The sequence below is a fragment of the Lepisosteus oculatus genome, unplaced genomic scaffold (assembly GCF_040954835.1).
Source record: "Lepisosteus oculatus isolate fLepOcu1 unplaced genomic scaffold, fLepOcu1.hap2 HAP2_SCAFFOLD_90, whole genome shotgun sequence".
NCBI lineage: Eukaryota > Metazoa > Chordata > Actinopteri > Semionotiformes > Lepisosteidae > Lepisosteus > Lepisosteus oculatus.
Genome location: NW_027168428.1, coordinates 58,035 through 70,968, shown reverse-complemented (window position 1 = coordinate 70,968; position 12,934 = coordinate 58,035). Strand labels below are relative to the sequence as shown.

The 12,934-nt window shown below is 44.5% G+C and overlaps 1 non-coding gene across 1 annotated transcript; it reads right to left on the bottom strand.

The window, feature by feature from the left end:
- Positions 1 to 6,410: 6,410 nt before the first annotated feature.
- trnas-uga (transfer RNA serine (anticodon UGA)) lies at positions 6,411 to 6,492 on the bottom strand. The gene has a single exon. It is a non-coding gene; the product is annotated as a tRNA-Ser (tRNA).
- Between the last annotated feature and the right edge of the window lie 6,442 nt (positions 6,493 to 12,934).

The window sequence follows — 12,934 nt, the reverse complement described above, 5'->3', positions numbered from 1 at the left end:
TTCTCTACGTGTGCCCGTTCGACGTTGGCCCTCCTTTTGTTTGCTCCAGTACTAGAGCCTTACATTTTCTAGCGGTGGGTGAACATGGTATAGTAGGCTAACGTCGGTATCGAGCAGTGGCAGTAACAGTATTTACGTGCCGCTGCTGCCAAGTGGCTCTGGGTTGAGACTGCGTTTTCACTTACTTGCAGCACAAACGGAGAAAGCGATTTTTGACAGTCTCTCGAGAGACTGCGCTAGGTGTTTAGGGATAGACTTTGTCAGTTCCCCCTGGGATGATGGCCTCTCAAATAGTTTGTGATTCCTCTAGACGTTTATACAGTAGAAGCCTGCTTCGTGGCTTAAATCCAAGCTAAGGAAACGAGTTAGAGGTCTGATGCAGAACTGCGAATTCAATGAAGGGGAACACTACAGTACATTGCACTGTATGTGTGAGGAAAGCTGCCCCCTTCTGTTCCTTGTCGACCGAACAGAGGACTGTAAAGGATACCGCCAAGAAACTTTAGGATGCTGGTTGGAATCCAGCTCCAAAGAGGCCCCTTTGGGTGTTATGTCATCAAAAAGTAAGAACAGAGAATCTCCCTTTGATCAAAAGCGCAACAGAACTGTTTTCCGTGGAGCAGGTTTCAGACCCGTAGACCTGTTTTATTTGTAGGGCAGGGCGCATTCCCAAACGCGAATCTCCTGTTTTAGAAATGGTTTGGGGCGGCGTGAAGTGAAAATAAGAAGTGGGCTCCAGATGCACATGGAAGCAATCAAGTGTTTCATCCGAGCTGTTTCAAAGACTGCTCAACAGCTTTCCTTTCACAGAGGCCCAACGATTAATGATGGGGGTGCACCCTTCAATGTGCCTTACGACTCTAGGGAGTGATTGAGACGATTCGTAGCGTGTTTTCATTTCCCTCTATTCCCCGTGTTGCAGTGGTAGGATGACGTAAATTCCTGCTTCAACACGTAACGGCATTATAATCACGTGCAGGAGCTGAGGGCTTTTGTTTTGTTTCGTTTTCCATGGCGTTCGTAAACGCGCAAAACAAAGACAATTCCTCCGTCTAACACGAATGTAAATGCTTTTGAAAGTGCAGTGTGGTGCAGCTTGTAAAATCCTTGTCCACATTTTTGGTTTGTTGATGTTTTTTCTGTCTGCCAAAGTTGCATTTTGACATCCGGACGGGGAGACTTTATCATTTGAACGTGAAGCCAGCCTTAAACCCTCTGAGGCGTGTCTGTCTGCCGGCATGTATCTTGTGAAAGGTTTTTTTTTTTTAACGGAGAGCGACTTAAAAAAAGTTTCTGCAGCCACCTCGCACTCCGTGTTAGATTATAGGAGGAATGCGGCGGCGGCGAGCTCGCTGTAGTTGTGGCCGAGTAGTTAAGGCGATAGACTTGAAATCCATTGGGGACTCCCCGCTCAGGTTCGAATCCTGCCGACTATGGCGTCTGCCGCACGTTGCCTTGTGCCTGTGCGCCAAAGGCGAAGTGCAGTTTCTCCTTTCCTGGTACTATAAAAATGCTACATCGCTTGGTCCTGCTTCCATGGAAAGCAGTTCTTCAGGTAATTCTACTCTCTTACCAAAGCTGTTAGGTTCCTTTCCGTGGTGAGAGGGGTTGTCATGCAACGCTGCCACATAGTGCCGACAGACAAGTGTGTTGCGGGAGAAGAGAAAAGTGTTTGAAGATTTAAGAGTGTCTTAGGTGGAGCCAAAATCAAGTGTCACAAATGCAAGTGGGAGGATTTCCAATGTTTAATATGGTAAAAATAAGCGGAAGTTATCTGCCGGTCCGGCACAGTCTGCCATGCTTTTGTCATATACTGTAAAGTGGTGTCGAACTGGGTGTCGAACTGGAGCCTCACCATTTGCATATGTGAGGCTCCAGTTATACATCGAGTGTCACATTAAATGACAAAAATGAAGAGAGTTAAAGTAGCTGGAGAGGTTTTCTTACAACTTTTGAGCTGACACAGTTTTGGAAAATGTTTCCTTCACGCTGCACTGTACAACATAGGCAGCCAAGAGTCTCCAAAACAAAACAGAATTGACAGATAGGAGAAAATTCCCACTCGTCCTGAAGTTCCCAAAATCCAGCACTGAGCATAAACAAAGTGTCTAAGTAGCGTGGGAATGCTAACCCTAACCCTAGCTGGAGTTTGAGCAATCCAGCACTGAGCGTAAAAAGATGAGTCAAAGTAACATCTAATCGGATTTGTTTCCTTAGAGCTGGTTCAGAGTTTGCTCAAGAGTTTACCTTTCACAGATGGGCAAAGCAGAAAGTTGGGGGTGCACGCTTCAAGGCGCCTTACAGCTGTAGGGAGTGATTCGAGACGATTCGTGGCGTGTGCTCGTTCCCATATACCGTACGCCCGGGGTGCAGTGCTAGGATGACGTACAATACCACTTGGGCACGTAACGGCGTTATATGCAAGTGCGGGACGTGAGGGTTTTCGTTTGTTCGTTTTGTTTTGCTCTGCTTTGCTTTGTTTCGTGGTCAAGAGGCGTAAGGTAAGTCGTAATCCAGGGAGAACACTGGTGGCAAACAGTCCGAGGTGAGAGGTGAGGTCCAAAGTCAAGAAGGCAGAAGGGGAGTCCAATATCCAGAATAAACGAGGTAATGGAAAAAACGCCAGGTAGAGCTCTCAAGGAATAGACTCAATACCGAGCAGCGGGAAGCAGGTAAAGATGGTAAAAATAGCACTGCGTACCGCACGGTGGAGTGTGTGCAGGTGGGTTAACTTGTGCGGCAGCGTTTGTTAATAATCACCCACTGCTGGTGCTGATTAGATCGCTTAAGAGTTGGTCTTAACTGCCTGGCGGTCATGACAAGCTCCTCTTTAAGCTGTGGTTTAGTTTTGCAATCATGTGTTTCCAGAGCAGTTATTTATGGGGGTGGGTGGGTCTTTCACAGAGGCTCAGGACAAATCCCCCGCATGAAAGTCTACTGTGTGCGTTCAGACAGTCACAGGTCAAGAGCCAGGCAGGAGGACAATGGACAGAAGAGCCAACGAGCTAAAAATAAAAGAACGAATATGAAAAAGCCACCATCTTTTTCTTTTTGACATTTTCCGACATTCATGCAAGCCAAGACAAAGTTGCTCGTAGCTACTTGTGGATTCAAATACTCTATCGAGTGCTTTGATGAGTTTTTGCAATTTGATTTGTCGTCCTGTCAGCCTGTTTCTGTTTTTTTTTTCAATCTAGTGATGGAAAGTAAGAGGGAAATGATGGAGCAATCAATAACCGCTCCGGAAAAATGGCAGAAAGAAATGGCCCATCACTTAGGACATTTGTGAAGCAGAGGAGTGACATCACCACAAAGGCGACTTATTCTGCTGATCGTTTTGGTGAATAATGATTGAGGCGCGTTAAGAGAAAGGTAGCTGCGTCAGCATGCTTAGGCTGCAAAGGATAAAGCAAAGGTTTACTCCATGCTGAAAAGAGAAAAAAATTAGCACAACGTTTCGGCTGTGGAGCCTTCTGCGCCATCTTCTTTAGCGATGGTGATGATGTTTACATTGGAAAAACTGAGACACGCATACCAGAGGAGCTCGAACCACCAACCTTTCAGTTAACAGCCAAATGCACTAACTGATTGCTCCACAGAGACTGACAGCCTTTTGCGCTCCCTACATTTGCAGGTTTATGGTCAAAGAAAACAGTCGTTTGCACTTCTTGTAGCCAGCAATATTTTTTCACTGACAACCAAGAAATGGATTTCATCTTTCACAAAATGTATGGATTTCTTCAAAAACAAGTTATTCCAGAAAGGAAATGAATTCTTGCATTAAACTGAACCAAGCTGTACATGTTTGTCTGAAATGATACATTTGGCACAACAAGACACGGAGAGAGGCACAGCTGGTATTCAGACCCAGGATCGCCTGCTTACTAGGCAGGCACTTTAACCCACTAGGGAGCACCGCACTTTTACAGACACTTGGACATATCTGCGCTCGGTGTGCACTTAACATAATCTCTGAGCCCGTTGCCTCTTTCCCATTTAATAGCAGAACTGACGCCAAGAGAAATGATGAGAAATGGCATTTATCTGGCACTTCTCATGTCCAAGGAGCTCAATGTCCTTGACACCTCCCCAAGGCGACAGAGCTGTGCATTCTTTGGCGACAACATTTTTTCTTTTGTTTTATTTCTATACTTATTGAGAGAAAAAAAACGATATGTCATGTACTGTAAGGGAAATGTCTCTTTTCATGGGGAAAGCTAGCACCAGCAAATGTTGTGTTTAGAAGAAGTGATTTAACATGACACGTGACCTAACATACCGGAGCAAAAGCTCACCCAGCAAGCCCTGCTTTACTTCTACAGTAGAGAAGTAGAGTCTGCAAGATGTTCAGCTGGGTAGCTATGTCAGCATGCCTCGGCTGCAAAGGAACAAGTAATAGGTTTATTGCATGCTGAAAAGAGAAGAAAGGAACCACAACGTTTCGGCCGTGAGGTCTTCTCACACCTGAAGAAGCCTCACACCTGTAAAAGGTTCCATGGTTTTCTTTCTTCTCTTTTCAACATGGAATACACCTATTGTCTGCAAGATGTGACAATTTCACGGTGTTTTGGAAGAAAACCTTTTTTCTTTGAATTCAAAATCAATCGGAATTTCAGCACGACACATCAACACTTTTTCTGTTTTAAGGAGATGATATTTTAAACCTGATAAAAATAGTAGGAAACACAAGTTTCTTGCTGTGAAAATTTAGATGGGGAAGTGTACTACTGGTAGCAGTGTAGAGCTCTCTGTGGTGGAGTGCAAGCGCATGTTCTATGGGCCAGTGGCGTAATGGATAATGCGTCTGATTTCGGATCAGAAGATTGTAGGGTCGAGTCCTGCCTGGCTCGTGAGGCTTTTAAACCTCTCAGGTTCCTCGGTAACAGGTTGCCGTCATGTATATGAACTATAGAAAAGCATTTGCCACAACCCGTAAATTAGCACGCAAGTGTGGGCTAGTTAACACAGAACTGTATGGAGATCATCTCCAGCTCTGAGCTCAATTGCAATGAAAAAACATGCAGAACAGAACTGGAGAGCAGCTGAATTTGTGCTCGGTAGGGTTGGGAGGACTCAGCATTGCTATTGTTCTAATTGGCATGAACTGCAGGGGATCTGAATCAGAACATGTCAGTTAGTTCGATCATTGCGTCAATATGTAGGCCACGTTAATATAGAATTATTACTTTGTCTGTCTCGTCTTTGTATATAGCTGAATGTCCCTGACAATTTCATGTTAGTTTTTAAGAACGACATTGGTGCTAATATATACATATATAGCATATAAGGAACACGTAAAAGTTGAGTCCATGCTGAAAAGATAAGAAAACCGCCACAACGTTTCATCTTGGAATAAATCTTTACTTGTTGTTTTGCAGCCTACCCATTCTGACCTAACTCCTCCCTTGAAATTCCCTAACAGATAAGGGTACGTAACGGCTCATGCGATGCTCAGTTGCAATTTGTCCCAAAACAAACAAGAACAGCAGCTGAGGGTTTGAGTTTGAACATGCACTGTATTAAAGCAGCTTTTATTTCCATTGATAAATGCTAGATATTCCTACAGAGATTCTCCAGGTGAGTAAGCGATTCCTGTTTCTGTTTCTATTTCTGTTTCATATATATATATACAGTATATATATATATGTTACATGTGTCTCTGCAATAGTATAAATGTGTTATACACTATCAGGGGCTGCTTTTTTGTGCACCTCATCTACAACAAGGGTTTTTTTTTCATTTATGTTTGTGGACCTTCACCATTTGAGGAAGTGAGTTAGATAAGAAAGTTACAGGTATGGTGAGCAATGACTGACAAAGGCACGTACTGCGTATTCCTTACAGAAGTGTAAGCAATTTGTTCTAAAAAACACCGACTAAAGTCCAACATCGTTAGCAATCTTATTACTTAAACAGAATTAACATCAATAAACTGTAAGGTGCTGGTACATGCGAGTAGATTTGATCTTCTATTAAACAAAAATGCAATTACAGCTCTAAAAAGGTCAACCTAGACTTCTGTAACAGATCTGTTCAGGTCATCGCTGTTCCTCTGACCTTGTGAGTCTTTGGAATTTTAAAAGGGTATTTTGCTTGCCTTTCATGTGGTCTGTGTACAAGTCACTGTGGCGTATGCGGTCCTACACAGCCTTGCTATAGACGTGACGAGCCTCCGCTATGTTGCAATGGAGAACAGGTTCAGTACGGAGCTGCCGAGAAAATTCAGCTGGAAAGCTCGTTGCAGAAAAGCATCGTTATCTGTGTCCAGCTGCAAAGCGTCCTTCGTGGGTGCTGAAGAATCGATTTCACAGGCTGCGGGTCCAGGCGATTTAGAGTGTTAAAGGTCCCAACGAAAACGAAACGGCACTGGTCCTTTTAAATGCACGCACGCAACCAAATGCAAAGGACGCCGTAATCGGTAGGATTTGAACCTGCGCGGGGAGACCCCAATGGATTTCAAGTCCATCACCTTAACCACTCGGCCATGACTACAGCGAGCGCCGCGGCCGCTGCCTTCTTGCTACAATCGAACAGGGAGTGCGAGGCGGCGGCGGCGGCGGAGGCAACTTTTTTCAAGTTCGCTCTCCGTTTAAGAAACCTTTTACGCCATACGTGCAAGCACACACACACACCTCAGAGGACTTAAGGGTGGCTTCAAGTTGGAATGATAAAGTCTCCCCGTTCGGACATGAAAACAGAACGTTCTTAGACAGAAAGCAATCAACAACGGAGACATGTGGACGACGATTTCAGTCACTGCACTTTGAATAGCATTTTTAGTCCAGTTACAGGAGATGCACCAATGGCCCTTGACCTACGCTCTTACCAATGCCTTGAACATTCAAACAAAACAGCCCTCAAGTCCTGCGGTTTAATATAACGCTGTTACGTGTCGAGGCAGTATTTGACTCTGTCCTACCGTTGAGACACGGGGCGTATATGGAAACGAACACATGCTAAGGATCGTCTCTAATCGGTCCCTACAGTTGGAAGGCTCCTTGAAGCGTGCACCCCCATCATTCATCTTTGCGCATCTGTGAAAGGTAGACTCTTGAGCAATGTTTGAGCCAGCTCTAAGGCAACTAGTGCTATTGGACAGACACCTCTGGAAGATCCTAAGAGTCTCTTAACACCACTTCCAGCAGCAAGCTTAATTGTTCACTGGAGGTCTCCCACCCAGGTACTGACCAGGCAAAGAATCACCAGTACATTGAATGTGGAAGTTAATCCTGAAATCCAATTGCATATCTCAAGGTAAGACAAATCCATAAGAACATGTCTTAGTATTACTTCATTTACATTAGTATGGCACTGAGATGGTGCTCTTCTTTAAGCTGTGGTTTACAGATGCAGCCATTCAAAACAAGCGGGCGATACCGCAATATTTTGCGGTGCGCTTTACTCAGTCTACCACGACTTACCGTAAATTCTCCTATAGTACCGCAACTAAAATAATAGTATCCGGAATTTCCACAAGGTGGAGCTAATAAAGCTCATCCTCTCATGTTTGAGCTGTCGCCATCAAAGTCTTTAATGAAGATAATACTAATAGTATTAATAATGAATGACCTTGGACAAGCTGTAAACTCAAAGTATTGCCCTGGTCCACATTCTTTTTTTCATCGACCATCTTTGTAAAAGTAACACCACAGCATTTCTCAATCACGCATTTGTTTCCAATCATGCAAAGCACAGTAATTTTTGAAAATCTCCTATTCACCATGCCTTTCACCTGCTCATAAAAGAGATCAGTTTAGGAACATAAACACAGTACTGTATGCAAACTGTACTGTATACAGATGCAGCCATTCAAAATGGGTGGGGTATTTCGCGGCATACCCCGGTCGGTGTGTCGCGGTATCACGCGGTATCACGCGGTTAATCGCGTCATTTGACGTCATGCTGGAAACTATCCGGCGTCACCTTGTAAAACCGCCAGGGGGAGCTTAACCTCTCATGTACAGCATTTGAGCTTTTAATTTTGAACTGTGTATTACAGCATGTTAATCATTAGTCATTAAAATGTTGGTATATTTTATGAAAGCAAGATTGCTCAGTTGGACAGAAGTACACAACCTACCTTTATCAGAAATATTTATGCATCAAAGCCTTTACCGAAGATATTACTAATAGTATTAATAATGAATGACTTTGGACAAGCTGTATACTCAAAGTATAATTTCTTTAGCACATTTGTACAAGCACTTGGAATCTGTCCAAGCCATACTTTGTCAGGCATTTTGTTTTAGTTCAACGGGCATAAAAACTCCCTTGCTTTTAACAGGGCGTTTCATAATTTTTAACTACGAAAATGATTTAAAATGCAACACTTATCATTCAACTAGAGCTCAAAATATCACAAGGATCCTCAAGAGCACAGCAAAGACTATTTTAAAAGATACTTGTATGAGATACATGAGAATCCAGGCTTTTTTATCAACGCTTTCTTTTCCGTATACCAGATTTTATGGAACCACTTCAGAAGGGTGTCAGCCAGTCAGATTCCAGGAATCGGTACTTTAAAGGAAAAATACACACCGGTATTCCATTTCTCCCTAACGATTTTAAGCATCGAAGTATTTAACTAGCATGTGAAATAGCGTGTGAAAAAGTGGTAGTTTTAAGCTTTTCTGCTAATATAATATGGAATCGCGTATCTAAAGAATTTAATAACGATATGATTATATTCGTGTACTGCGACAGGGCTGTGTAGGGCTGTTTCGCCTCCATCTTCATGCGACTTCCCTTGTAGCCTACTGGTCTACGTGCGCGATTACCAACTCACAGGTTGTGTGTTCAAATCCAGCTGGTGCTGGACTCTTCTTTTAACAAACATTTCTTCAAAAAAATAGAATAGCAATATTATGGACAATCAATTGACTTTTATATTTCAAAATATCACAACATGATCGATTCTAAGTCATTTTTGATAACAATGAATAGTCACCTTCTTCCCTTCTGACAACGGTCACTGCTTCTGCTTCCTGCTTCTATTGTGTGTGTGTGTGTAATAGAGTAAATTTTTATAGAGAAATGGAGGCTGGACAGTATGCGTTACAATATAAACATTTATATTGATTTAAATCGTGTTTTGATTTAAATCGTAAACGCGTGTTTAATTATATGTGTTTTTTTAATCATAATCAGGCTAATGCAACATAAATTGATACAGTATCTTTGTCTTCTAAGTATTGTTGTAACAGAAGAAATAAGGTTCTTGATCCCGAGATGAAGTAAAACAGATGAGTTTATTGCATGCAAGGAACAATAAAGCCGAAGTCTTGTTTCCCACAAGAAACAACAAAACCGAAGTATTGTTCCCCGTACTGTTACAAACTTTTGGGTTATATAGTGTTTTCTTCTCCGTTTCTGACGTCACTCGGTCTGATGGTAAAGAGGGGGGTTCATGGTATTTGGCCAGTTTACGATGTTCTGGACAAATGGTCAGTTTAACATTACACCCAGGGGGGTTCCTAGCTTGCATCTGCAATCCTTATCAGTTAACCCCCCTTTCCTGCCATAAACCCCAGCTTGTGGCTTGAAAGTCTAAACCCCCTACAGAAAGGATTAAATTCAAACCCCCGTCTTCACATCTTTCTTCATTCCCCCCTTATAAAATATGGCATACGTCAGTGTAGCCTATTTTTATACATACAATGTCAGGGCAGATCTTTCCTTTCTTGGCGAACAGGTATGTATTGCCATGACATTGTACGTTCCACAGTTATAGCAAGATGTGATACATGTTTTTGTGCACGTGATGATTACAATTATACACATAAACAATACTATTCCTACAAATAAACACTGTAAAAAGGTTCCACCCCAGGCCCCAAACACAGACTTTACCCAAGACCCAATTCCCCAATTTTCAGTATAATAGTCCTGATATTTCTGTCCCTCATTGTAAATGTGTTGGGCCAGATCTGAGATGTGCTCAGAATTATCAGGGATATATGTGCAGCATTCAGTGCCAATTACTGCACAAGTTCCTCCTTGGGCCGCCAGTACATAATCTAAAGCTAGTCGGTTCTGCATGGCCACTGTTCTGAGGGCTACCATCTCATCATTAACAGCCTTCAGACTAGATGAGATAGAATTTGCTAATTCTTCTAAAGTCGAGGCCATTTGAATTAACTCTCGACTCAGAAAGTTCATGCCGGCTTGTGGAAATATTATACCTAAATAATATTTCCAATCAGCCAATTTTCTTTGTGGTCTGTGGTTAGGTCCGAAGGGGCTGTGGGTTTGAACACGGATATGAGGAACCACATATCCTAAATAACATGAGCCAGACCACTGGGCTGGCAACCATGGGTAGGCTCGTTTTCCACAACTGAAATATGTTCCGTTTGGCGCTCCCCATGCCTCTGAAAATAAGAAGCTTATACCAAATTGTGGGGTGTGCCGATCCCATCCTGGAATTTGGAAGGTAGAGGTGGATATATTTGCAGCGATGGTAAGGTTGCAACGACTCCATCCAACCAAGTGCAGACCATTAGTGTGCTGAAAACATATGTTTCCCTCACGTTCCTTATTTAGAGTCAGGTATGGTGGTGTATGGCTTCTGTTATATTTAGGAGCGTAAGAGCCTGTGAAACTCGTGGGCTCTAAGCCTCGCTCCTGTAGATATTGTAATGTTGTGCAGGTTAAAGTCGTGTTATGGCAACCCCCATAGTTTGTCATATAAAATCTCCTAAATTATCCCTCCAAATGATCGTGCCTATGACTTCCTCGAGACGCCAAGGAATGGCCCCCATAGGAAGTCCTTCCTGTACATATTTGGGTAATGCGGCACACACCCAGCAGGCACTTTGGTTGGTTTTCTTAGCTGTCAGATAGGAGACGCCTAAAAAGGAATTAATTCCATGTTCTCCTTTGTGGGAGAGATGATCATTAATCCCTGCGGAACATAGTCCTACAGCAACAATTATCGTTATTGACAGAAATGATTTCATTCTGAGTCTGTAAATGGGGATGAGGCTCGTCGGCAGTGTGACGCGTGGATCCAGCGATCTTTTCCTTCCACTCGAACCGCAGACTCAGTTGTCAACAGGATCTGGTAGGGTCCGTCCCACCTGGGCTGGAGAACCTGTGAAGGAAATTTCCTGATCCACACCCACTCTCCTGGGATGAGGTCGTGCCCTCCTTCAGGTTGTGGTCCCCACGCCTCCAGGACCTGCTCGCGGGCTCCTTGGGTGGCCTCTGTCAGCAACTTGCAATACTGTAACAGAGAATCAGTTAGTATACTCAAGCCTACTCTGTCATGTCCTGGAGAGTCACTCAGTCTCATGGGACGCCCCGTGATCACCTCAAACGGGCTCAGCCCCACTATTCGATTTGTCCCAGCCCGGATGCTGCACAGTACGGCGGGCAATGCATCCACCCAGGGGATCCCTCCCAGGTGGTACTTTGTCAATTTAGCTTTCAAAGTCCGGTTCACCCGTTCCACCATGCCGGAGGACTGCGGGTGATGAGGGCAATGCAGGTCCCATTTGATCCCTAGTAGGTCTGCCACCACCTGACACACTTTTCCAATAAAATGTGTGCCCTGGTCTGAGTCTATGCGACACGGGAGTCCCCATCGGGGAATTACTTCTGTCACGAGATATTTGGCAGTTGTCTGCGCAGTCTCTCGTTTGACAGGGACAGCCTCCACCCATCTAGAAAACTGGTCCACCATCACTAGGAGACCTGTTTTCCCTTTACAGGGTGGCAGTGAACAATAGTCTATTTGCCAGTGTCTAAAGGGCCCCTCGGGTGCAGGACGTCGAAGATTAGGAGCCCGAACCGGCGGTGCTCCAGAGGCTTTTTGGCACTCGCCACAGCGTTGTACCACATCAGCTGTGAAGGGTGTGAAGCCTGTGCCCACCCAGCTCTGAGCAAAGTGTCGAGTCATTTGGCTAACACCTGGGTGCCCTGTGGAGTGTATTTGCTGTGCCAGGTAGGGCATTAGTTGCTTGGGACAGGCGGGTCTGCCTGTACGCTGGCACCTCCAGGTCCCATCCTTCTGCAGCCCCACATTGCGTTCCATCCAGGTCCATTTCTCAATCCTTAGGGCCTGGGCCTGGAGCTCGCTGAGCTGTTCCGTCCGGAGTGCCTGTATGTTCACTGTGCAAACTGAAATAATCTGAAGAGGTTTTTCTATAGCCCACTCCTCCCATTGCCCCAGGGCAGCTTGACGTGCTGTCCAGTCTGCCAGCTTATTGCCCCTGGCCTCGGGAGTGTCCTCTCTGCTGTGGCCCTTACATTTGACTACAGCTACCTGCTTTGGGAGTTGGAGAGCCGCAAGCAGCTCAGACACCAGATCTGCATTCTTTACCGGAGTGCCAGCAGAGGTTAAAAAATCCCTATTACTCCATAACCTTCCAAAGTCATGGCATACTCCAAATGCGTATCGTGAGTCTGTGTATATTATGGTGGTCTTGCCTTTTGCTAATTTACAGGCTTCCACCAAAGCTTTCAGTTCAGCTCACTGTGCTGACGTGGGTACCTCAAATCTTCCCCCACATTGGATATCATGTTCTGTAGTCACAGCCCAACCCGCTTTCCTCTCCCCACTAGAATTTGTGAATTAAGTTCCATCAGTGAAGAGGATGAGGTCTTCATTCCTTAGTGGTTGCTCGGCTATTTTGATGCCCTCATCTTCTCCCATTGCCCAAACATCACAGCTGTGTTCTAACATGTAGGCTTCTGATGGGTCAGGTAACAATGTGGCTGGATTTAGAGCTCCTTCACATTCAATGGTAATATTTGGAGCCTCTAACAAGACCTGCCACTTGCTCCATCGTATCGCATTAACCTGACTGACCCGATTCAGGGACATGAGGGTGTGTACCGCATGTGGGCATCGAACAATCAGTTGTTGATCTAGTACTATGTTATTGACTGCCTGTACTGCTAGACAGACGGCCTGAACGGCTCGTAGACATGG